We start from the raw sequence: 4,960 nt of genomic DNA on the forward strand, positions 1-4,960 counted from the left end.
GCCTTAGGTTGAACTTGTTAGGTTGGACATCGGTAGCACAGCACCACAAACGAGCCAAGGCTATCTAAGGAATGTCACCTCCACACATCTCTTAACTATTCACAATCACAACATCTGCCAACATCTGCCAGGCAGATGTTGTGATTGTGAATAGTTGAGAGATGTGTGGAGGTGACATTCCTTCAGCCAGTACCCACACACACACAACACCCGACTAAGCACACAGGGGGGACTCCAGCTACCAAAAGCTCGCTTGCAGTACAAAAAGAGATCGCTTTCTTTTTCCGGTGCAGTCCTCTGGAACACACTTCCTCCTAATGTCAGAAATGCAAAAACACTCAGTGTCTTCAAGACTACCTTTTCTTTACTCAACAGTTAATATGATTTGTTGTTAATTTTCCATTTTGCTTTTAGACATTGATATGCAAATTCAGCTCCATTATTATTTATATCATTTGTCATATTTATTTCGTATGTTTTATGTAATTTATTAGTTTGTTCCGTTTCTTTTATCATTACCCTTTGATTGTACTCAATTTACCTTTTATTATGTTATGTTATGTATGTATGACACAGGGAGCTTTGAAAAGCGTCAAAATGGCGATATGCTAACCTGTATAAATAAATAAAATGAAATGAAATGAAAATTTAAAATGTGAAGTGTTCCAACAGTCTATACCCCCTCTATATGCAAATACGTATACGTTGGCCTGCTTTGGATGTGTTGTGCTTTTCTAGTGTGGTACTTGTGTATTTGGTTGTTAATGAATGTGTTGAGTAGATGTCCGGGGGCTAAGCCATGGAGGCATTTGTAAACCATGGTGCAAACATGGCGCGTCCTACGGTTCAGCAGCTGGCTCCACCCAAGTACCCGGTGTAGTTCCGCCGCACTTGACCTGGATTCACGTCTGAGGACGATTCTTGCAGCCCGGTTCTGCAGAACTTCGAGCTATTGCTTGGTGGTTGCGCTGCACTTGTCCCAGACCAGATCACAATATTCAAATACGGTATAGCAAATTTTGTACAACATGTTGGCAACATCAGTACGGAGATAAGGTCTCATTCACCGTTGACTACTAGTAGAACAAGGAGTCGCGCCATCTTACTACACACATTATCCAAGTGGTTATTAAAGCTTAGGCTAGAGTCAAGTAAAACTCCCAGATATAGGAAGCAACTCTCTCTAGAGCAGTGTCATCAATTTTGACTACCAAGCTGGGAGAGGATTTTGTCTTCATGGTGGATCCCATTAACATCCACTTTGTCTTTGAGATGTTGAGCGTTAGTCGATTTGTTTTGAACCAGGAAGCTATCTGTTTCAGCTCTGAGTTTAGTGTATTTTCTATGCATCTATATATAGGATCCTTGTTTACACAAAATATAGCTGTGTCATCTGCATATAGAGTTATTTTACTACTTGTGACAGCTTCAGGAAGATCGTTAATAAATAAGTTAAAAAGTAGGGGCCCCAAGATTCAACCTTGGGGTACCCCAATAGGTAAGGGATCTGAGGTACAACCATTTAGTGATACTCTCTGGTGGCGTTGTGGGAGATAGTAAACCAATCCAGTTCAGTACTTTAGTACTTTCAGGGAATCTCTAAATGTTCATGTTAGGAATCTTTAAAACGGCTCGACATGGTACTTTCGTTTTATTTGCTTGTCTTCTATTAGACGATAAAAGAGTTGGAGTTCCCCCTACAACCCGCCACCCCCGGTGGTGAGTAGGCTAGTCCACTTCTCGAACTGGTTATATCTAGTTCAGTCTACCACATGGCCACATGTTCTCCTCAAGAATACACACTCGTACAAGTACACCACTCGTCTCCTCTGTTCATTCCCTAAACCCTGGGGTTGGATCGTTACAATAGTTCATCGTTATTGGTAGTTACTCTTTTGAAGTAAAAAAAAAAAACTCCACTGCCCCCCACCCCACCAAATATTATCCCAAATATTCGAATTTAGGCTTCTACTTCTAAGTTTTAAACCGCCGAACAAGCCCTAGAAAAAAGCGTTAAAGACAAAAGAATGTCTTACCTGTAGGTCTGTGGTGGTTAGTGGTCTACAAACGTCTAGAATTCCGTAAAATCGCGTCAGTTCTTCGGAGACGATACGAAAGGCAGGCGACGGCGTAAACCAAAATGACGAAGGGTTAAAGGTGAGAGGTCACATACCTAATACACATGGGTGTGGGTCAAACCACAGATCGCCGCTTAACGCAATATTCACATGATTTTGTGGATATTAAAAATGTCGTTCTCTGCTATTTCTACGCGTAGGTGAAACTGTACATAAACGTGTACATATTAGGTATAAATTAAAAATGATCCATTTTGGATGTTGTCTTTTGCTATTTTTGCCCATAAATGTTCGTTTGGGCCGGCTATGCCCTGCAGGTAAAACCAAATTACTAGTACTAAAGCAATGATGTGACAATTATCAGACTAAATAAACTAACACAAAACCGTTGGCTTTGCTAACAGTCATTTTATTATAAGGATTTTTACCGGAAAATTACGTACAAGTATGCACAATTGTTTACGTATACGTAGTGCAGGCGCGGCTGTGGAGGAGAGGGACCAGTGTAAGCGCATGCGGGGTAAGGATTTATTTTTGGACTTATTTTTGAAATAATTTTTTTTTCCTGGGGAAATTTTGCTCAGACAGGCCCAGTTTTGTGGTAAGTAGGACAGAAGAATGTGTATTTTTCAAATCTGCCCAAAAAGTTTGACCTTTGGCAAGACTTGACCTTCTATCGACCCCGAGATGGGTCATGGGTGAATGGACTGTTCCACTTGGACAGGGGATGAAATCCAGGTATAATTTCAGTATTTGGGCTGTATTCAAAAACAAGCAGGAGTCGAACTTCCACTATTTGTACCAAAAGAAACCTGATAAATTCAGCCTTGCAGTGGGGGTAAAGACTTGAGGTTTGGAATAAAAGTAAATGTGTTTTTAATTGCTTGTTTCTAGTGGTTTCACCATAGAATTCCAATGGAAGCTTCATTCACTGGTCCCTCCCCTGGAGGCCTTCATGGCCTCCCTTCCGTAAGGTCCCCACACCTCAGCGATACCCATTGCGGGGTTGTTAGAGGGAAACTAAGAATAAGAATAACGTACAATTACGTACTACTTTGTACAATCACTGACCGGTGTTAATTACTGTATATTAACATTATTTCATCAATACCATAAAGTTTACTGTTTTCCAACAACAATTCAAGATATGTAAAGAAAAGTGGTGGTGTGATGCTTAAACTAATGGACATTTGAAGAAAGTATATGCTATTACCTGAGCCATAGTTTTGCAGTGATTAAAAATTCAGTGTACAAAAGTGCCTGACATTTCGCAAGGAAGAAACCTTTGCCTATTTGCAAAATTATATCATACAATATAATAAACTATATCATACAATATGATAAACTATTGACTCGAGAAGAAGAAGAATATACAATATACTGAGCCTAAATGGTTTCCAAATCAATGTGTTGCATCCAACGTACGTGATTTATTGCTCAGTGTTGGTGTAAGTGAAGTATGGCTCGAACAAAGTGTGGGCAATAAATAAACATTTCTTTGAATTCTTAAAAATAAAACATTGACAAAACAGGCAATCGATCATTGGGAAAATGATATCACAACCAATCACCGCCTGGCCACCTACAGAATGGTAAAAACCAGATTTGTGGTTGAAAATTGTCTTAAAGTAATTCATAATCTTGATCACAGACAGGCGATAGCGCTGTTGAGATGCTCGGCACATGCATTAAATATAGAAAAGGGAAGACATACAAAAACAGAGAAAAGGGAAAGATTATGCCAACCATGTGGAGAAGGGGTGATTGAAGATAAATACCACTTTGTACTTGAATGTGCTTTTTACAACTCACTAAGAATGCGACTTCTTGCCGAATTTTACGCAAAGAGCCCTGATACCCACAAAGTTATAGCATTGTTACCCGGTCCAACTGTATCCATTACAAGACTTTTAATGTTGGTGTCTGTTTTGAGTAATTGTAATTTTAAAACTGAATTACTATGGCCCATTGAGATCAAGTGGCAAAAAGTAAAGAACAAGCTAAAAAATTAGCTTCGTATCAAAAAAGAGAAACTAAACTTAAGAGAAGATTATGCACACTAAATGTCACTACGAGCTGGTCAACGTTGCAGAGTTGGTGCCTGCGTGTGAATTTTCATATGTCGAGATAGAGCAGGCTTGGTGGCTGAAGAATAGCTACACTGGTCACACTTATAAGGGTTTTCTTCTGTATGTTTTTTCATATGTCGGGATAATCTGGACTTTTTAGTTGCCCTGTACCCACACTCCTCACATGTGTAGGGTTTCTCACCGGTGTGTTTTGCTAGATGTAGGTCCAAAGTGGACTTACGTGCTGCCGAATAGTCACACTGGTTACACTTGTAGGGTTTTTCTCCTGTATGGGTTCTCATATGTCGGGATAAGGTTGACCTCACACCTGTCCTGTATCCACACTCCCCACACATGTAAGGTTTCTCACCAGTGTGTGTTGTTAGATGTTGATTCAAACAGGATTTGCTTATTGCAGAATAGTCACACTGGTCACACTTGTGGGGTTTTTCTCCTGAATGCGTTCTCATGTGTCGGTACAACTGAGACTTGCGAGCTGCTCTGTACCCACACTCCTCACATATGTAGGGTTTCTCACCGGTGTGTTTAGATAGATGCAAGTCCAACGAGGATTTTAGTGCTGCAGAATATTCACACTGGTCACACTTGTAGGGTTTTTCTCCTGTATGGGTTCTCATATGTTTAGTTAAGACAGACTTTTCTAGCTGTCCTGTACCCACACTCCTCACATATGTAGGGTTTCTTTCCAGTGTGTCTTGTGAGATGATTGTCCAAGGCGGATTCTGGGCAGCAGAATATTCACACTGGTCACACTTGTAGGGTTTTTCTCCTGTATGGGTTCTCATATGTTTA

At 40.3% G+C, this 4,960-nt stretch overlaps 2 protein-coding genes across 2 annotated transcripts in view; both read right to left on the bottom strand.

Moving 5' to 3' along the window:
- LOC109470189 (gastrula zinc finger protein XlCGF57.1-like) overlaps positions 1–2,135 on the bottom strand; it is a 4,316-nt gene extending 2,181 nt beyond the window's left edge. Inside the window, exon 1 of the mRNA XM_019769011.1 lies at positions 2,037–2,135. The gene's annotated coding sequence lies outside the window, so the exon portion shown is untranslated. The remainder of the gene's footprint in view (positions 1–2,036) is intronic.
- The window catches only part of LOC109470146 (zinc finger protein 525-like), an 11,478-nt gene that overhangs the window by 4,960 nt on the left and 1,558 nt on the right, over positions 1–4,960 (bottom strand). The window lies entirely within an intron of this gene.

This window comes from Branchiostoma belcheri, unplaced genomic scaffold, assembly GCF_001625305.1.
Source record: "Branchiostoma belcheri isolate BF01 breed outbred unplaced genomic scaffold, Haploidv18h27 scaffold22, whole genome shotgun sequence".
Taxonomy (NCBI): domain Eukaryota; kingdom Metazoa; phylum Chordata; class Leptocardii; order Amphioxiformes; family Branchiostomatidae; genus Branchiostoma; species Branchiostoma belcheri.